The sequence below is a fragment of the Pongo pygmaeus genome, chromosome 15 (genome assembly GCF_028885625.2).
Source record: "Pongo pygmaeus isolate AG05252 chromosome 15, NHGRI_mPonPyg2-v2.0_pri, whole genome shotgun sequence".
Taxonomy (NCBI): domain Eukaryota; kingdom Metazoa; phylum Chordata; class Mammalia; order Primates; family Hominidae; genus Pongo; species Pongo pygmaeus.
Window position 1 is genome coordinate 54,199,711 of NC_072388.2, and position 22,178 is coordinate 54,221,888.

At 40.1% G+C, this 22,178-nt stretch overlaps 2 pseudogenes; both read left to right on the forward strand.

Moving 5' to 3' along the window:
- Positions 1 to 13,416, forward strand: part of LOC129012342 (large ribosomal subunit protein eL8-like) — a 28,160-nt pseudogene extending 14,744 nt beyond the window's left edge.
- A 2,440-nt stretch (positions 13,417 to 15,856) lies between these two features.
- LOC129012950 (abl interactor 2-like) lies at positions 15,857 to 17,317 on the forward strand (annotated as a pseudogene).
- The last annotated feature ends 4,861 nt before the right edge of the window (positions 17,318 to 22,178 follow it).

The following is a 22,178-nucleotide window of genomic DNA, read 5'->3' on the forward strand; positions in this document are numbered from 1 at the left end:
TTGGGTATCATTAGTCCCAGAAAACCCAGTGCAGAGTGGCATCTGCTGCAGGAGAGCTGTCGCTGTTAGGCAGTCCTGCGCTGGGGGTGGGAGTGGGGGATGCAGAGAGCTTGAGGAGGGTAGCTAGCTGCAGTTGTTTCAGGGTTCAGAGAAGACCACTGTGCTGCAGGGAGACAGCAGTGTGACAGGGCAGGGTAACTGGGCAGGAGCTAAGGGGAGAATCCAGTCTGGTTGACGGTGCAGAATGTTTGAGGAGCCCTGCAAGACCCAGTCTGGGGGCTTGGTCCCTGGTTTCCAGGTACTGAGGAAGATTGAGACAGAGGAGGAAGGCTAAAAGAATGTCATCTTTCTATTGTCATCTCTCCTTTCCAATTACTCTCCCTCTAGGTCAGAAGCATTTCTATTTGCTTTTTCTACTGGTAAATCTACATTAACAGACCTTCAGTTTTCAGAAATTGCCCCTGCCTTTTCATTACAGTTCTAGGTATGAATTTATACCTCAGTAAGGTTGTAAGTAGGCAACAAAACCATATCAGCCGTAAAGCTTTTTTTTTTTTTTTGAAGACAGAGTCTCGCTCTGTCACCCAGGCTGGGGTGCAGTGGTACAATTTTGGCTCACTGCAACCTTCGCCTCCCAGATTCAAACGATTCTCCTGCCTCAGCCTCCTGAGTAGCTGGGATTACAGGTGCATGCCGCTCGGCTAATTTTTTTGTATTTTAGTAGAGACAGGATTTCACTGTGTTGCCCAGGCTGGTCTCGAACTGCTGAGCTCAGGCAATCTGCCTGCCTCGGCCTCCCAGAGTGCTGGGATTACAGGTGTGAGCCACCGTGCTGGGCCTTTTTGTTTGTTTTTAAGTATATCTTTTCTGTAGGCAACAACCAAGTGGCAAAGTAAATACTTTTAACACTATTTACTAATAGGCTTGCAGAAATCATTATCAAGCTAAAGAAATAAAACTACTGTAAGAAAGCTTTGCTGGTAAAAGGGAAACAAAAATAGCGTCACTAGAAGTTGCATTTTTCTGTGGAAATGTGATACCATCTATAAGAAAATATTAAATCCTTAAAAAAAAAAAAAAAAAAAAAACTAGCAGTTCAGCCCAGGCATGGTGGCTCACGCCTGTTCTCCCAGCACTTAGGGAGGCCAAGGCAGGTGGATCACCTGGAGTCAGGAGTTTGAGACCAGTCTGGTCAATATGGCAAAACTCTGTCTCTACTAAAAAGACAAAAATTAGATGGGTGTGGTTGCGCATGCCTGTAATCCCAGCTACTCAGGAGGCTGAGGCAGGAGAATAGCTTGAACCCAGGAGGCAGAGGTTGCAGTGAGCTGCGATCACACCACTGCACTCCAGCCCGGGCGACAGAGTGAGACTCCATCTCAAAAATAAATAAATAATAATAAACTAGCAGTTCTGAGAGCCCCAAGAACCATTCATTTATTCACTCAACATTTACTATGTGCCTTTTCTATGCCAGAGACTGTGCTGTTGATAAAGTGAATTAAACATGGTTCTAGACTTTGAAATACTTATTGCTAGTAGAGGGAGAGAAATATGTAAAAAAATAGCTAACAACAACAAAAAATCATAATTCTAATAAAATGCTTTCATGGATGAATAGACAAGAGCTAACATTTATTGTCAAGCACTATATAAAGTACTCTATATCAACAATCAAATTCAATAATCAAAGTATTGATAATCAAATACAACCCATATGACAGGCATATGTGGTGAGTGCTATTATTTTCCTCATTTTATAGATGAAGAAACTGAGCTCAGAGAAGTTTAAAGATGTGCCTGAGTTAGTAAGTAGTAGAGTTGGATTCAAACCAGTGACCTCTAGCAGTTGAGGAAAAGTCCGTGAGAACATGACTCTCAAAAAACAATTAGTGCTTGAGTCCAGGAGTTGGAGACCAGTCTGGGCAACATAGGAGACGCCATCTCTACAAATAATTTTAAAAATTAGCCACGTGTCATGGCCCACACTTGTGGTCCCAGCTACTTAGGAGGCTGAGGTGGGAGGATCACCTGAGTCTGGGAGGTCAAGGCTGTAATGAGCTGTTATTGTGCCACTGCACTCCAGCCTGGGCAACAGAGCAAGACCCTACCCTGTAAATTAGGTATTTCCTGGTATGAAGGCTGGAGGAGATGAGTGAGGGTAGGGCAGTCCTGGAAAGAGAGAAGATGGTGCAAGGGTTTGGGAGACAGGACCCCTGGGGCCTGTTAGGGATGCAGGGAGCAATTGTTGGAACACTGGGTGTCAGGTGGGGTAGAGAGGGGAGAGAAGGCTGCAGAAGCAGCAGGGCCCAGAGCACAGGCCCCATGTGCCCTATTGAGGAATGGCAGGTTTGTTTCATGAAAGGCACTTAAGCAGGAGAGTGACAGGATCAGATGGGCATTTCCGAAAAATTGTTCTGGCAGCAGTGCGGATTAGAGAAAAGGAGGCGGGATACTATTTGTCTCTGTCTTGGGAGACCAGGAAAGTAATCCCGTTCCTGAGAATTTAGCCTGGAGAAACTCTCAAACATCTGTTCAAAAACAGCAATGCTCCACTGTTTGTATTAGCAAAAAACCCTAAATGTTCTTCCACAGAGAATAAATAAATAAATTGTAGTATAGAGCCATAATAGAATACCATATGGTAGTTAACATGAATGAATTAGGGCAACATGTGGCAAAAAGAAGAAAAAACAAAATTGAGTGAAGGAAGCAGGCTGCAGAGAATATATACAGTATGATGTTATTTTAGTAAAGTTTAAAAACCTACAAAGCAGCACTTTGAATTGTTTATGAACATATAAATGTCTAGAGAAAATAATAACATACGTGAGACTGATAATAGCAAATTCATGAGAGTGCCCTGGGAAAGGGGGACTCAGGGACTAGGGGACGAGCTAGTCAAGGTGGGTTTCAATACCTATATTTTTATATAATATGTATTAATACATATGTAGTAAGTAAGTAGTGGAGCTGGATTCAAACCAGTGACCTCTGGCAGTTGAAATATACATTAAATACATAAATTTATATATATTTCTTTAAATAAATTGGCAAACATGATAATGTTGAGATGTTGATAAAACTAGTAGAACACAATTGTTTATTATTCTCTGTACTCAACTGTATATTTGAAACAGATTATGTCATTTTTAAAAAGTGAAGCTTGGACCCAACAGCAAAAGAACAAAGAGGAAGAAAGAAAAGAAAGCAAGCGCTCTGGAAGCAGTGCAGCCCAAGACAGGGAACTGGGAGATAGACCCCGCGATGTCCTCCAAGAAGTGGCGTGAACTGGTGCAGGGGCAGCAGGAAGGGGAGGCCGTGGGAAGCAGGTGGACTGTTGGGTCATAGGAAGCGGGGGAGGCAGTGGAATCCAAATGACTCCCAGCATTTTGGCTGGTGTGGCTGAGTGGGTGGACAAGCCAATCACCAAGAAAGGGAATGTAGGAGAAGTAACAGGTTTGGCTGGGGTGTGATGCACAAAGATCAGTTTCAGACTTGTTCAGTTTGACATTCTTCCAGGAAGAAACATCCAATATGCAATATGATTTTTAGGCTGGGGGTTCAATGTCTGGGACAGAAATAGAAATTTGGTCATCACCAGCATTTGGGGGAAATCATGATCATTATGAGATTATAAGTCTTAATTTAACAAAAATGCACATATATACTATGTGTAACAATTAAAATGTTTTGTTTTGCTTGTTTTTGTTTTTTAAAGAGACAGGGTCTCACGCTGTTGTCCAGGCTGGAGTGCAGTGGTGCTGTCATAGCTTGCTGCAGCTTTGGACTCCTGGGCTCAAGTGATCCTCTCACCTCAGCCTCCTGAGTGGCTGGGACTACAGGCACAAACTACCATGCCTGGCTAATTTTTAAATTTTTTGTAGAGATGGAGTCTTGCTATGTTGTCCAGGCTGGTCTTGAACTTCTGGCCTCAAGTGACTTTCCTGCCTTGGCTTCCCAAAGTGCTGGAATTACGGGGGTGAGCCACAGCACCTGGCTAAAATATGTTTTAACGGAAGATGAGCTCAGGTACGAGAAGTATCATATGTAAGTAAAATACTAATTCTGACTTTTACTCATTGCATTGGAAATTTTAAAAGTAGTAACCTGCCCCATTGCCTATGATGTGGAATATTGTGTGGTCTGAAGGAACTTAATAATGATCCACCAGCAAAAAGACATTGCCAAATCACCAATGGGAAACCAACCTGATGTTGGCAATCCAAGCTAATGCTCAGAATCACCAGGGTAATCTACAAAAGTGATGCAGAATTCAGACTGACTGAACTAGAATCCTGGGGGCGGGGCATAAGAATCAGATTTTTGAAAAGCTCCATGATCAGGCTGGTCACTGGTTGGGTGTAGGAGATGCGGTAACATTTCCTGGACAGCAGTCACCATCTGCCTTAGTGGGGCCTGTCTGCCTCTGTGTGATGCTCCACTGGGACCTTGGAAAAATCATTTCAACTCTGTTTCTTGGTTTCTTCATCCATAAATGGGGATAAAAATAGTACCTACTCTTGGGTTAGTTGTAAGGATTAAATGAGTGAATTTATGTCAACTACTTATAACAGGGTCTGGCATAATAGTATAAACATGCCATAAAGGATAGTTACTAGTTTTTATTAACATATATGCCACAAGTGTACTGGCACACCATTTCTGCTACTATTTTTGTTAATAAAAATATTCTAATAATATTTTTTAAAAGAATAAGATTCTATACTTGAGTCCTTTGTGCTAAGATTGTCACTTCTCCTATCTTCCAAGCCTCCTGAGGTTTTTGCCTTACTTGTTGTATTTCTTTGGCACAGGACATTTATCCTGGAGCTATTGGAAACATGGAGGCATATTTTATGCACCAACTAGCCTGAGAGAGTTTTGGCATTCAATAGTAAGTGGATTCTGATTCAAATGGTTTATTACTCTCCAGGTGCCTCAGCAGACCTGATGATATTCAGAGTTTCTGGCAGCTTCAGAGGCAGTATTTCATTGGTTAAGAAAATTGCTTCTAAGCAAATCTGGTTTGTTGGACTTCAGGCCCAAGCATGCCCTAAAGACCTAATTATATGGACTTAAACTGAGTTAGAAATATCGTATTCCACTCATATTTTTGAAGGGAAGATTCCCCGAATTATTTTGGTACACATAGAGTATTAATCCAAAAAGGTGCATAAAGGTGAAAAAGAACACATGTACATTATAGACGTACTCTTAACCCATCTTACTAATCACCTCATGCTAACCATGCACCTTGGGTATATTTTGTGAATACCATGATGACTCATCTTGACAGAATTCCTTCCTTTGAGCTGGAGATGCAAGGTTAAAAAAAAAAAAGAATTTTCCTTTACGTTGAAAGTTACTCAGTAGTTTTAACTTCATGAGAAGCTAATAATTATAAGATTTTTACTTATTAAGTAGTTAATTAATTCTAAACAATTACTAAAGCACATTTGGAGAGCTAAAAGAAAATACAGCCAAGTGAGAGAGGGAATGAAGTGACGCAACATTAAAATTTCAACACAGAATAAAAATGCTCAACCTTACTAGTCATTAGGGAAATGCAAATTAAAACCACAGGGAAATACCAGTACATGCTTACCAGAATGCCTACAATCAGAAAAACTGACAATCAACTGTTGACAAGGATGTGGAGGAACTGGACCTCTCAAATACTGCTGGTGAAATTGCAAAATGGTACAACCACTTTTGAATCAGTTTGACAGTTTCTTATAAAGTTGAACTATGCTACTATTTGTCCCAGCAGTCTCACTCTCAGGTATTTACCCAAGAGAGATGAAAACTTAAAACAAACACCTTTATGTAAATACTTATAGCAGCTTTATTCATAATTATCCCAACCTGGAAACAACCCAAATATCCTTCAATGGGTGAATGAATAAATAATCTCTGGTATATCCACGTGGAAGGCTGAATAATGACCCTTCAGATAATATGTCCTAATACCTGGAACCTGTGAATGTTACCTTATATGGCAAAGAAAAAGAAAAAAAGACTGCAAATGTGATTAAGTTAAGGATCCTGGCATGGGGAGATTTCATGTATCCTTATAAATGAAAGTTAAGGGGAGATTTGACTCTAGACAGAGAAGAGGAGGCACTATGACCTGAGAGGCAAAGATTGGAGTGATGTGGCCATAAGCCAAGGAATGCTGACCGCCACCAGTAGCTGGCAAGTAACAGATCAGCCCCTAAAATTTCTAGAGGCCCTGCCAACACCTTGATTTTAGTCCAGTAATACTGATTTTGGACTTCAGGCCTCCAGAACTGTGAGAGAATAAATTTCTGTTGCTTTAAACTATCAATGTGGTAATTTCTTATAGCAGCCATAAGAAACTAATGCCCCACACAATAGAATACTATTCAGTGATAAAAAACGAACCAACTATTGATATATACAACAACATGAATGAATCTCTGATGCATTATGCTTAGTGAAAGAAAGACTCAAAAGGCTGTATCTTTCATATATCACTGTATGATTTCATTTCTATAACATCCTTGGAAAGGCAAAACTACAGGAATCAAGAACAGATCTGTGGTTGCTGGAGTTAAGGTTGATTATGAAGGAGCAGCCTAAAGAAGATTTTTGGGATGACAGAACTGTTTTTGTTTTGTTTTGTTTTTTTAAGACAGAGTCTCACTCTGTCACCTAGGCTGGAGTGCGGTGGCACAATCTCGGCTCACTGTAACCTCTACCTCCTGGATTCAAGTGATTCTCCTGCCTCAGCCTCCCAAGTAGCCGGGATTACAGGTACCCGCCACCATGCTTGGATATTTTTTGTATTTTTGGTAGAGACAAGGTTTCTCCATGTTGGCCAGGCTGGTCTCAAACTTCTGACCTCAGGTGATCCGCCTGCCTCAGCCTCCCAAAGTGCTGGGATTACAGGCGTGAGCCACCACGCTCGGCCAACAGAACTGTTTTGAATGTTGATTGTGATGGTGGTTTATACACTCTATTTACTTGTCAAAACTCAAAAAACTGTATAGCAAAGAGTAAATATTACTGTATGTATACTTTGAAATAAAATTTAAAAAACGGCTCAAGCTTTAGCAGCCAGGAAAAATGTTGAAGTGTTAAACTTCAAAGATCATGTAACACAGGTTCCTGCCCTAAGAGGCACTGGTTTTCAACTCAGACCTCAATCAGAAAATTTCCCTATCAAAGCAGAAGTTAACCCTTTCTTTGGTGGCTGACAATATATGCAACACTAAAGAGTGGAACTGAGAGCATCTTTTTATAGACCACTGGAGAGAGAACACAGAGTTCATATGAGAGAGAGGAGAAAGCTCCTGGGCCATGAGAAGAGAGAGAAGCCTCATTTCCAGGGCACTTGGTAACAGGAGTCTGCATTTGTAGGGTGTATTAAAAGGAACAGACTTCTTTAAGAACTGTCCTTGGCCGGGCACAGTGGCTCACACCTGTAATCCCAGCACTTTGGGAGGCCGAGGCGGGAGGATAGTGAGGTCAGGAGATCGAGACCATCCTGGCTAACACGGTGAAACCCCGTCTCTACTAAAAAAAATACAAAAAATTAGCTGGGTGTGGTGGCAGGTGCCTGTAGTCCCAGCTACTTGGGAGGCTGAGGCAGGAGAATGGTGTGAACCCGGGAGGTGGAGCTTGCAGTGAGCCGAGATCGTGCCACTGCACTCCAGCCTGGGCGACAGAGCAAGACTCTGTCTGAAAAAAAAAAAAAAAGAACTGTTCTTAAGGTGAATTTTATTTATTTATTTATTTATTTATTTTTGAGATAGAGTCTTGCTCTGTCGCCAGGCTGGAGTGCAGCTGCACAATCTCGGCTCACTGCAACCTCCGCTTCCTGGGTTCAAGCAATTCTCCTGCCTCAGGCACCTGAGTAGCTGGGACTACAGGCACGTGCCACCATGCCCAGCTAATTTTTGTATTTTTAGTAGAGATGTGGTTTCACCATGTTGGCCAGGATGGTCTCAATCTCTTGACCTTGTGATCCGCCCTCCCATAGTGCTGGGATTACAGATGTGAGCCATTGCGCCCAGCAAGGTGAATTTTAAACAATCAAAGACTGAGAATTTCTACTAAAGGTCAAGGATGCAAGAAAGTGACATCCTACTGCATGCAGATCTGAGTGAGACAAGAGAGGAGAGGCATAGCAGAGTTTGGACAGTACAAAATGTAAAGTGGACCAGAGTAGAGCCTATTCTCAGTCACATCAACCTCACTAAAGGTTTTCACTCAGAGGGGAATGAGTGTTTCTGACAGAATCCTTGCAACATCGGTCATCTATAGTATTCATTATGCTTGACTGTAGTGTTCGCATTCCATGTACTAGTTCTGTTATTGTCAACAGTTCTTTTGTTGCTTTCACAAAATTCAATGTTGAAGTAACCCTTTTAGGCATTGTTGCCATGCAGGCTTGTTAATGAGAAGCAAGTTAAATGTTGGAGGATGATTACCAAAAATGATCGTTCGAGTTTTGAAATACTGTAAATACCATCTCTAAAACTTGTGTGGTCCAAAAACTTAAGCAGTACAAAATGCAGTCTTGTTATTTTGTGGTTAATAAAACTATTCGGGGTGCAACATTACAACAAGGTAGAGTTGTTCATTGATTGCCCTGGATAATTTTAAGAGTTTGACTCTGCTATCCAATCTATCCTGGTCCCTGCTGGAGTTCGATATCATATGGCAGCAGTTTATTGACATAAATATTTCTGGGGACAATTCTGGGTCCTGTGGCTGGCTGAGTCTTCTGGGACAGCAACAATGATTCCAGGAATCTCTGGGTTAGTTGGCTCTCATCTCGATGGCTTAATCCAGAGAGACTGGGCCAAGAACATACTGTGGACTCAGGGACTCACTTCAAACTCTGCACTTCTTGAGATTGGAATTGTATGCATTTTCCCTCGCTGGCCTAGGCCTCATTTTCATATTCCTCTGCAGAAGATAATAATTTTAGCTGACCCTTGTTTGAGAATCAGGGTTGGGCAGATAATGGAAGCCAATTGACAATTGCCTTATATTTGAATTAATATAATTGCAGGGTATGTTATCACTGTGGGTTTTGTTCGTTTGTTTTTTTTATAGTAATTGAGATTAATTCATTATCTTTGACAAGTTGAAATCAGGCCAATTATCTGTTAGGCCAGTCCAAGTTTGAGAAGAAAAAACATGTTGTCATCTTAAAATGTAGTGATCCTGAGCCTGCTTGTCCTCAGATCTATTCCTCACTCTTCTCCTGCTCTGCAGGCCTGTTTCTCAGCCCCTTGTACCAACTGAAATCTAGCTGAGTTTGACTAATGGGAGGCTGTTATAGCCAGAATAATGGTTGCTCAAAGATGTCCATACATTGCCTGGCAAAAGGGACTTTGTAGATGTGATTAAGGTTATGAGATGGGAGGATTATTGTGAATTAGCCATGTGGACTCACTCTAATCACATGAGCCCTTAAAACAGGAGAGAGTTCTCTGGCTGGGAGCAGGAGAGATAAGGCAGAGGGGAAGTCCAGGAAATTGGAAGCATGAGAAAGACTTGATCTGCCATTGCTGGCTCTGAAGATGAAGGGAGGCATGAACCAAGGAATGTGGGGGCAGCCTCTAGAGGTTGAAAGTCACTCCTATTTGACACCAAACAAAGGAAACTGGGACCACAGTCTTACATTATCATGGAGCTGAATTTGCCAACAACCTGAAAGGGCTTGGAAGCAGATTCATACCTAGAGCCTTCAGAAAGGAATGCAGCCCTGCCAACATCTTGATTTTGACCTTGTGAGACTCTAAATAGGGGACCCAGGTGAGCCACACTGTACTGGGACTTCTGCTGTACATTTGTGACCCCTTGGGGTTGTGGTAATACTGGTTTTTCCTGTTGTCCCTCCAACCCAAGGGTCCTAAGAGCTTCCTGCTGTTGCTCTGCCCATCTGAGGTAATATCCGTTCTCAGGTAGTCTTCTCAGGTAGTCTCAGATGCTGAGATCCAGTTTCAGCATCTTTTACCTCCTGTGTTATCAATTCAGTGTAGTAAATTCCCTCTGCTTTAACTATTCTGAGTGGTTTCGATGTCCTAATTTGACCCTGTGTGACAATTATAGGATAATAGATATCTTGAAGTTTTTGGTGGTGTTAGAAGGGGGATGCAATCATTCATTCATTCAATAAACATGTATTGACAGTCTATACTATATATCAGCAGTGAACAGGGAAGACGATCCTTGACTTCAATGAACTTTACTCTTTAGTCAGGTAGGCAGAACTCTAATCAGGAATTGAAATAAAGCATTAGTATTGTGATAAGGGAAGAACAGGGGCCTATGAGAACAAAAAGCAGGGAGTTCTTAAACTGATCTACGGTCTAGGGAAGGACTCAACAAAGAGGAAATATTTAATGAGACTTGAAGATTGAGTAGGCTTATCCAGATCTTCCAAAAGTATAATTAATAAGGTGGGAAAGTGGGGTTGGTAGAGATTAAAACAACCCTGTTTTCTCCTGCTAGGACTTTAAATTGTTCTATTAAAAACAGTTTCTCTCAGTCCTGACTCTATTGATAATATCAAGGTATTGGTTTTGAATAACCATTATGAGTCAGCAGGGTTACAGTAAACTCATAAGCTTAGTCAATGTCTGATTCTTGTCTGTGCAGAAGGAATGAATCAATAATGTGAAGGAAAGGTTAATACCATTTTCAAATATTGTAAAGTTATGTTGGATTGCCTAACCCAGCAGCCATTCTCAATCCATTTCTTGCCTGCCCCTCACATTTCCATTCAGAGGCTTCTTTTCCCAGCCTCTTGTAGCTGGGAGCATCCCTGAAACATAGGTCTGGTCAACCAGACTGAAGCAGGATTTGTTGAGGATTTTCTGTCTTCCTAGTGAAAAGGACAGATGGGTCTTATGCTGCTTTTCCTCTCTTCTTACCTTGAATTGAGATATAATGTCTGAAATCACAACAGCCATTTTGTGGTAATGAGGCAACAAATGCAAATTTAAAAGTCATCATGATAAAGCATGGTCTATAGTAGAAGAGTATTTCCCAAATCCTGTTTGCTCCTTATATAGAATCTAGCCTCAGAAGCCTTTGACTTGAGCTTTACTGAGGAAGAAACTGCATATGTTAAGCAGGAAAAACAAAAGCAAAAACGAGCCTTTTTCTTTACTATATAAGTAATATATGTCAATTTTAGATAAATTACATATGATGCGTAAATTTTTAAAAAACCTAGATAGGACTTCTGGTTTCCCACCTGGCATGTAAGAAGCTTAGAAGTTACCACGCTGGCCTTACAATAAGTAAAAAGCTGAACAAACTGAAAGATCAAGAACTCTTCTTAGATCTGTCAGAGAGTGAGATCACAGGACAAACTGCTGCCTCAAAGATTGGAGAGACAGACAGGCAGAGGCAGAATCACAACTTACTGGAGCAGAAACCTCTGCGGAACCAGTGACAGGATAACTGAACTATAATTGATGAATTAATAGAAGCTCAGTGTGGGCAGCTCTCAGAGTTAAAAATTCCAGGGACACCCAGTCAAGGTGGGGATGGGGGCACACTTTTGTGAGTTTTACTTCTGGGAACTCTACCAGGTCCTCACAATAAATATTGGATAATGTTATTGGATAATAAAGGAATAGGAACAATATTTGAAGCAATAATGACTGAGACTTTCCCCTAAATTAATGTCAGACACCAAACCACAGATCTAGGAAGCTCAAAATCAAGCAAGATAAATGCCAAAAACACTGCAACTAGACATATCATATTAGATCATAAATATTGTGCTTCTGGCAGGGGGAGGGGAAAAAGGAACCATTTTGAAATACACCAGAGCGTTTTATTCTTCCTAACAAGGCCTGCCTCAGGAGAAACTATTTTACGAGAGCCCTACTTGCTGGGGCTTTATCACGGTCTAACCTACCTGGGGGAAGTGAAATACCCAACTCTAGCCTCCTCTAGCTATCTTGTCTCACCTAAGAGGAAAAACACCTGAAAAGCACTTGTGAAGTTCACAGTGCAGGGGCACAGGCTCAACAAAAGATTGAGACCAGGCTGGGTGCAGTAGCTCACACCTGTAATCCTAGCACTTTGGGAGGCTGAGGCAGACGGATCACCAGAGGTCAGGAGTTTGAGACCAGCCTGGCCAACATGGTGAAACCCCGTCTCTACTAAAAATACAAAAATTAGACAGGCATGGTGGTGCATGACTACAATCCCAGCCACTCGGGAGGCTGAGGCAGGAGAATTGCTTGAACCAGGGAGGCGGAGGTTGAAGTGAGCTGAGATTGTACTACTGTACTCCAGCCTGGGCAACAGAGCAAGACTCTGTCTCAAAAAAAAAAAAAAAAAAAAGACAACAACAATAAAAACTGAGACCTAATCACAGGACTATAGAACACTTCCTCTCCCCCTGCCCTAACACCTTACCACTGCATTACTAAAATCGTATTTACTTTACTTTTTTTTTAAACTCAGTACACCATGTTCACCTTTAACAAAAGCTTAAAAGGCATACTAAAAGGCAAAAAACGCTGTTTGAAGAGACTGAATGAGCATCAGAACCAGACTCAGATATGATGGGAATGTTGGAATTATCTGACTAGAAATTTAAAAAACTATAATTGCTCTCTCCTCCTGCCACCCAAGATGCTGAAAAGAAGGCCAAGGGCAAAAAGGTGGCTCTGGCCCCCGCTGTCGTAAAGAAGCAGGAGGCCAAGAAAGTGGCGAATCCCCTGTTTGAGAAAAAGCCTAAGAATTTTGGCATTGGACAGGACATCTGGCCTGAAAAGGGACCTCACTCTTTTTCTGAAATGGCCCCGCTATATGAGGGCAGACAGCCATTCTCCATAAGCGGCTGAAAGTGCCTCTTGTGATTAACCAGTTCACCCAGGCCCTGGAACGCCAAACAGCTACTCAGCTATTTAAGTTGGCCCAGAGACAAAGCAAGAGAAGCAGCAGAGGCTGTTGGCCCTGGCTGAAAAGAAAGCTCTGGGCAAAGGGGGCATCCCCACTAAGAGACCACCTGTCCTTTGAGCAGGAGTTAACACCATCACCCCCTTGGTGGAGAACAAGAAGGCTCAGCCCATGGTGACTGCACAGGATGTGGAGCTCATCAAGCTGGTTGTCTTCCTGCCTGCCCTGTGCCATAAAATGGAGGTCCCTTACTGTGTTATCAAAAGGAAGGCAAGGCTGGGATGTCTAGTCCACAGGAAGACCTGCACCAATGTTGCTTTCACACAGGTTAACTCGGAAAACAAAGGGGCTTTGGCTAAGCTGGTGGAAGCTGTCAGGACCAATTACTATGACAGATCCGATGAGATCCACCGTCACTGGGGAGGCAAGGCCCTGGGCCCCAAGTCTATGGCTCACATTGCCCATACAGAAAAGGCAAAGGCTAAAGAACTTGCCACCAAAGTGAGTTAAATGTACACTGTTGAGTTTTCTGTACATAAAAATAATTAAAATAATACAAATTCTCCAAAAAAAAAAACTATAATCGATAAGCTAAGGGTTTTAATGATAAAAGTAGACAACATGGAATAGACAAATAACATAAACAGAGAGATGGATATTCTAAAAAAAATGCTAGAGATATGAAAAGACTGTCACAGAAATGAAGAATGCCTTTGATGGGCTCATTAGAGATTGGATATGGCTAAGGAAAGAATCTCTGAGCTAGAGGATATGGCAATAGAAACTTGTAAAACTGAAAAGGAGAGAGAAAAAAGACTGAAAAATCAGAACACAATATTCAAAACTGTGGGACAACTACAAAAAGTATAGCATATACATAATGGGAATATGAGAAGGATAAGAAAGGAATAGAAGCAATATTTGAAGCAATGAAGACTAAGAATTTCCCCAAATTAATGTCAGCCACCAAAGCACAGATCCAGGAAGCTCAGAGAATATCAAGCAGGATAAATGCCAAAAAAAAAATTACAACTAGACATATTATATTCAAATTTCAGATGAAGACAAGGAAAAATCTGAAAAGAGCCAGAGAGACGATAATCTCCCTTTCGAGGAACAAAGATAAGGATTACATATGACCTCTCCATAGTAACCATGCAAACAAGAAGAGAATGGAGTGAAATATTTAAAAGTACTAAAAGGAAAAAAAAAATCCACCAATCTGCTGGGTGTGGAGGCTCACGCCTATAATCCCAGCACTTTGGGAGGCCGAGGCCAGTGGATCACTTAAGGTCAGGAGTTCGAGACCAGCCTGGCCAACATGGTAAGACCCTGTCTCTACTAAAAATAAAAAAATTAGCTGGGCATGGTGGTGCATGCCTGTAATCCCAGCTACTTGGGAGGCTGAGGCAGGAGAATCACTTGAACCTGAGAGGCAGAGGTTGCAGTGACAGATCATGCCACTGCACTCCAGCCTGGCCCACAGAGCAAGACGTTGTCTCCAAAAAAAAAAAAAAAAAACCAACAAGAGACAAAAGAGACAAAATAATCCTTAATATGTATGCACCTAACGATAGGACATCAAAATACATAAAGTGAAAAATGATAGAATTGAAAGGAGAAATAGATGAACCCACTATTATAGTTGGAGATTTTAACACCCCTGTATCAGAAATGGACAAATACAGCAGACAGAAAATTAGTAAGTACATAGTTGAACTCAACAGCACCATCCATCAACTGGATATAGTTGGTATCTGTAGATTACTTCATCCAATAACAGGAGATTATAGATTCTTCTCAAGCTTCCATGGAACATTCACCAGGAAAGACCCATTTAATTTTTAACAAATTAAAAAGACTAAAAATCATACAATATCTCCTCTCAGACCACAATGAAATTAAACTTAGAAATCAATAACAGAAAGATAGCTGGAAAATCCCCAAATACTTAGAGATTAAACACTTCTAAATAACATGTAAGTCAAAAAAAAATCTCAAGAAAAATTTAAAAATCTTTTGAACTAAATGAAAGGAAAATACACTTATCAAAATTTGTGGGATGCAGTGAAAGCAGTGCTTAGAAGGAAACTTATAGCATTGAATAAATATATTAGAAAACAAGAAAAATCTATAATCAATCATCTAAGCTTCCACCTAAGGAAATTAGAAAAAGAAGAGCAAATTAAATTAGAAGTAAACAGAAGAAAAGAAATAATAAACATTTGAGCAGCAATCAATGAAATTGAAAACAGGAAGTCAATAGAGAAAGTCAATAAAATCAGTTTTTACAAAAAAGCTAGTTTTTTATAAAGGTCAACAAAAGTAATAAGCCTCTAGCCAGGCTAAGAAAAATAGAGAGAGAACACAAATGACTAATATCAGAAATGAAAAGGAGGACATGACTGCAGATCCCACAGATATTATTAATACATGGATGATAAAGGAATATTATGAACAGTTCTATATCCAGAAATTTGATAACCTAGATAAAAATGGACCAATTTCTTGAAAGACACTATCTAACAAAACTCACACAAGAAGAAATAGATGATCTGAATAGACTTGTGTCTACTACATAAATTGAATCAATAATTAATAACCTTCGAAAACAGAAAGCCCAGATGGGTTCACTGGTAACTTTACCAAACATTTAAGGAAGAAATTACATTAATTATTTACGGTCTCTTCTAGAAATAGAAGTAGTACTTCTTTACTCATTCTGTGAGGCTATAATTATCTTACTACCAAAATCAGACAAAGGCATTACAAGAAAACTACAGATGTATCTCTCATGAACACAGATACAAAAATCCTCAACAAAATATAAACAAATTGACAATACCGGGTGGCAAGGTGGTTTGGATCCAGGCTATGAGGTGCTGGGAGCCTCAGTAGAACTTTCTGCCTCTGTTTCTTTAATGCAATAGGAACCGATACAGAAGGGTGGAAAATGGCGGAGCTGCAGATGTTACCACAGGAGGAGATCCTGTCTCACAAGAGGGCGCTGATAGTGAGTTACCAGAACCTGACCCAGGTGGCAAACTACTGTGAAGACAAGAGAAAAGCTTTAGAAGAGACCAAAGCCTACATAACCGGACCTCCAGTTAGTGTCACTTATCAAAAAACTGCAGTGTCTAACAATGTACTCCAGTTGGTGAACATCCAAGCCTTTCAGCTTTGAAGAATGGAGTCTTTCATCTATCATATCTCACAGACCGTGGATATTAATAAAGAAAAAGTAGCTCAAAGAGATGTTAGTATTTGGACAACAAATAAGATTACATCAAGGATTCACAAAATAATAGCGCCTGCAAATATGGAGCGTCTTATGAGGTATGTTTGGATAGCTATTGTCTACACAGTTCTGAATGATGTGAGCCATGGTGCCAAGCATGTAAATAACGAGCCTGCAAGAATTGGCACACTGCCAGCCAGACGCGGTGGCTCACGCCTGTAATGCCAGCACTTTGGGAGGCCGAGGTGGGTGGATCACCTGAGGTCAGGAGTTTGCAACCAGCCTAGCCAATGTGGTGAAACCCCGTCTCTACTAAAAATACAAAAAATTAGCCAGGCGTGGTGGCGGGTGCCTGTAATCCCAGCTATTCGGGAGGCTGAGGAGGGAGAACTGCTTGAACCCAGGAGGCAAAGGTTACAGTGAGCTGAGATTGTGCCACTGCACACCAGCCTGGGCGACAGAGCAAGACCCTGTCTCAAAAAAAAAAAAAAAAAAAAAAAAAAAAAAAAGGCACACTGCCAAGAACAAATCCTTCTATCCAAAACCACCAAGTCCTCCCATATGAGGCCAGGGATTACTGGAACAGAATACTCCTTATAAAACCCTGGAACCCATTAAACCCGCAACTGCTCCTAATGACTATATGATGATGCATCCTGCTAGGTTTGGAAGTCATCATAGTCCAGGCAGGTCAGCTTGATTAAATCAGAAACCAAGGCACACAATGAAAGTAGTGGAGGAAGGGAAGCCAAGAAAACAGAGGAAGCAGTAGTGTTAGTATTCACATTGCTGTACCTATACCTTCATCCCCTATTACTGGATAGTTCAACTCCTCCACCACTGACACCACCAGATAATGTTCTCATGTTTGATGACTTTCCACCTCCACCACCACCCACTCCAGTGGATTATGAAGATGAGGAGGCTGCAATAGTTCAGTATAATGTTTCATATGCAGATAAGGATACTGCAAGGTCCCCAAATAATTATATTGAGAACATCATTGCAGTGTATGATTATACAAAAGACAAGGATGATAAGCTGTCATTTATGGAGGGTGCAGTCATTTATGTTATAAAGAATGTTGATGGCTTATATGAAGGAGTCTTCAATCAGGTGACTGGTCTGTTCCCTGGGAGCTATGTTGAATCAATCATTCATTATGCTGATTAATTTTTTTTTTTTTTGCTTTTAAAGTAGATTCTTATTATTACTCAGTCATACTGTGGGACTGTTGTGGTTAACAGAATCATCTTAGTATGTTTTAAAATGTGCTCATATTTTCAGGACATGCTATTTTATTGATATAATTGAATACCAACCCATAAGCATAAATCTTTGAAGCAGTTTGTGTATTGCTAAACAGCAATTTATACAAGAGGCTGTCCATAACTGATGATGCTTAAGTACTTACTTACACATTTTTAACTTTATGACCAGCCTAAATGTTCTGGGGAAGTAGGGTGTAATATTTAACAAATCATGATTCAGATTGTACATGTTCAGGGCAGCCTGGTTACTGATGAATGCTATGTCAGACTACTTAAATGCTAAAGTCAGAAAACTTAAATGCTAGTGCTCATCAAACTTTTTGTTTAGATTATCTGATTTTAAAAACTACTGTTTGTTTAAAGCATGCATAAAAATATATGTTTTGGAATATACTTAAAAGTTCCAAGATGCTTCCAGTTGGTGTAATGTTTCCCTGGAGGACTTATACTTAGTTAGGTCTCTTAAAATGAGTTGAATCTCCAAGGTCTCCATGTGAAACAAAAGAAGCAAATGGAGGGTTATCTATAGTGCTGTAATTTGTACCTAAGTTTTTTAAGGAGTGGGATTTACATTATAATTTTTTTCCACTCATAAATACATAAGTGAACCAAAGGTTTTGTTTTTCTTTCACTGATTTGCTTTAAAAAAATAAAAGATAGTGTCTTATTGTAGAAGTACAGTTCTATTTTCTCAACATATTAACATGGAAAAAATTATAGCCTTATCTCAATTTGTCTCAAAAACAATGTGATGAATTTTTATAGGTTCAAAATCTGAGATGACTATTTACAAGTTAATCTACTGAATTCCTTTTTTAAATAAACATTTTTTTTTTTTTGAGATGGAGTCTCGCTCTGTTGCCAGGCTGGAGTGCAGTGGCGCGATCTCGGCTCACTGCAGCCTCTGCCTCCTGGGTTCAAGTGTTTCTCCTGCCCCAGCCTCCTGAGTAGCTGGGACTACTGGAGTGTGCCACCACACCCAGCTAATTTTTGTATTTTTAGTAGAAACAGGGTTTCACCATGTTGGCCAGGATGGTCTAGATCTCCTGACCTCGTGATCCGCCTGCCTCGGCCTCCCAAAGTGCTGGGATTACAGGTGTGAGACACCACGCCTGGCCTGAAACTACTAAAGCTAAGAAAATGGGCCAAAGTGTGCACATTCGTTTTGTAGGAAAATTCTTGAAGATTGCTGTATCATTCCTTCAGTTTTACAGTGGACTATGGTATACCAATTCAACAAAAGGCAATTATAAGGATCTTTTACATATTGTAAAACTGGATGCAATTGATTTGTGAATAGGCACTATTTATTCCATTTCCTGATGCTAACAATGTTAAGGTTGTAAAATAAAATAATTGGGAAAGAAGGTAGATCAGGTATTATTCTGTGAACAGAGATATACCTAACCAACAGATTTGTATTGTCTTTTGACATAATTGAATGTAACACATGTACTTTGTGTGTCTCCTCTTAATTTAAGGCAGGACTAAAGAAGTGTTTTCTCTTGTTATCGTGTATGTAATTCTATATTGCTTAGGATATTAAAGTAGAACATTCAAGTGTGAGTTTTGGTGTATTGAGGATTTGTTTGGATTTCAAATTATGGTTGTATACTGGATGTTACAGACTTATAACAACATAATGAATGGTAAGACTAGTGCAAAACATTTATTTTTGAAAATTAAAGGCCATTATTGCTCCCAAATCAATGTGATTGTTTTAATTTTAAACAAAGTATCATTAGTGATCAGCTAGCTGTCTTCTGCTTTTCATTTTTCAAGTGGATTGTTCTCTTAATTTATATACAACCTTTTTGTCTAAATTTTACGTAGTCTTTTATAATAAACCATTCTCCTATATGAAATTTGGGATAGTGTTAAAATACAACTAATGTGGACTTAAATGCAAACTTCACAATTTTCTAACCTTCACCCTGTGGTGAAATAAGACAAACCACTTGAATTTTAACATTAATTATTTATTTGTGTAATGGCTTTACATGTGAATATTAGTAGTGTAAACATACCACATATAACCACAAAGATATCTTAATTAGAATTTATAGGACTAGAATGGTAGGACTAGATTCATATGGCTTAATTACATTTTTAACAATTTCTGAAAAAACTTTGCCAAGAAAATATTACTCATTAAAAAAAATTAGCAAATTGAGTCTAACAATGTTCAAGTGGGATTTATCTCAGGTATGCAAGGTTGGTTCAACACTTGAAAATCAATTAATGTAACTCATCACAACAGATAAAAGGGGAAAAATCATAAGAGCATATCAATAGATGCAAAAAAAAAGTGACAAAATCTATCATCAATTCATGATAAAAGCTCTTAGCAAATGAGGAATAAGGGGGAACATCTACAACTTGATAAAGAACAGCTATAAGCCAGGTGTGGTGACGTGTGCTTGTAGTCCCACCTACTCGGGATCAATTGAGCCTGGGAGGTGAAAGTTGCTGTGAGCCGAGATCATACCACTGCTCTCTAATGTGGGTGACAGAGTGAGACCCTTGTCTCAAACACACACACACACACACACACACACACACACACACACCCCACTGCTACAGAAACTTATAGCTAACAACATACTTATGGTGAGAAACTTATTGTCAAAGGATAGAGAAATAGATCATGGGCAAGAATAGAGAGCCCAGAAATAGACCCACGTAAATATAGTCAAAAGGAGAAAAGGCAAGACAATGGAGCTGTTAGGATTCTTAGTTTAATATCCTAAATTTAATATCCCATAATACAATATAAAGACAGTCTTTATAACAAATGGTGCTGGAGTAACTGGACACCTACATGGATAAAAATTAATCTAGACCGAGATTTTATATCCTTTATAAAAATTAACTCGAGATGGATAATTTACTTTAATCTAAAGTGCAAAACTATAAAACTCCTAGAAGATAATATAGGATAAAATTTAGATGACCTTTGGTATGACAATGACTTTTTGATTCAACCAAAGACATGACCCATTAAAGAAGTAATTGATAAGGTGAATTTCATTAAAATTAAAAACTCTTTCAAGAGATAATGTCAAGAGAATAAGAAGCCCAGGAGAAAATATTTGCAAAAGACACATCCGATTAAAAAAAACCCACTATTGTCCAAAATATACAAAGAACTATTAAAACTCAACAATAAGCAAATGAACAACCCAATTAAAAAATGGGCAGAAGCCCTATACAGATACCTTTCCAAAGGAGATGTACAGGTGGCAAGTAAGCATATGAAAAGATGTTCAATATCATATGTTATCAGGAAAATGCAAATGAAAATGACACTGAGTCCAGGTACAGTGGCTCATGTCTGCAATCCTAGCACTTTAGGAGGCCAGAGCAGGTGGATTGCTTGAGCCCAGGAGTTTGAGACCAGCCTGGGAAACATGGTGAAACCCTGTCTCTACAAAAAATACAAAAATAAGCCAGGCATGGTGACATACGCCTGTAGTCCCAGCTACTAGGGAGGCTGAGGTGGAAGGATTGCTTGAGCCTGGGAGGTGGAGGCTGCAGTGAGCTGTGATTGTGCCACTGCACTCCAGCCTGGGCAACAGAGTAAGATGTTGTCTCAAAAAATAAAAGAAAAGAAAATGACAATGAGACACCACCATACCCTTATTAGAATGGCCAACATCCAAAACACTGACACCAAGTACTGGTGACGATGTGGAGAACAAGAACTCTGATTCATTGCTGGCAGGAATGCAAAATGGTGCAGCCACTTTGGAAGGCAGTTTGGTACTTTTTTTTTGAAACAGAGTCTCGCTGTCTTGCCCAGGCTAGAGTGCAGTGGCGCGATCTTGGCTCACTGTAAGCTCCACCTCCTGGGTTCACGCCATTCTCCTGCCTCAGCCTCCCGAGTAGCTGGGACTACAGGCGCCCGCCACCACGCCCGGCTAATTTTTTTGTATTTTTAGTAGAGATGGGGTTTCACCCTGTTAGCCAGGATGGTCTTGATCTCCTGACCTCGTGATCCGCCCGCCTCAGCCTCCCAAAGTGCTGGGATTACAGGCGTGAGCCACTGTGCCTGGCCTGGTACTTTTTTATGAAACCAAACATACTCTTACCATATGATCCAGCAATCATACTCATTGATATTTACCCAAATAAACTGAAAACTCAGGTCCACACAAAAACCTGCACACAGATGTTTACAGCAGCTTTATTCATAATTGCCAAAATTTGAAAGCAACTGAGATGCCCTGCAGTAGGTGAATGGATAAACTGTGGTACATCCAGACAATGGAATATTACTCAGTGCTTTAAAAAAAAAAAAAAAAGAACCACGAAAAGACACAAAGGAAATGCATAAATGCATATTACTGACTGAAAGAAGCCAGTATGAAAAGGCTACATACTGTATGATTCCGACTATATGACATTTTGGAAGAATGTAGAAACTATGAGACAAAACTACAGAGATGGTGAAAAAGATCAGTGGTTTTCAGGGGCTACGGGGAGGGAGGGATGAACAGGCAAAGCACAGAGGATTTTTAGGGCAGTGAAACTATTCTGTATGATACTACAATGGTGAGTTCATGTCATTAAAAATTTGTCAAAACTCAAAGAATGAACAAACCAAGAGTGAACCCTGATGTAAACTATGGACTTTAGTGATAATGATGTATCAATGTAGGTTCATTAATTTTAACAAGTGTACTACTCTGGTATGGGATGTTGATAGTGGAGATTGGGTCAGGGATGGGGGGTGTATAGGAACTCTTCTGCACTTTCATTCA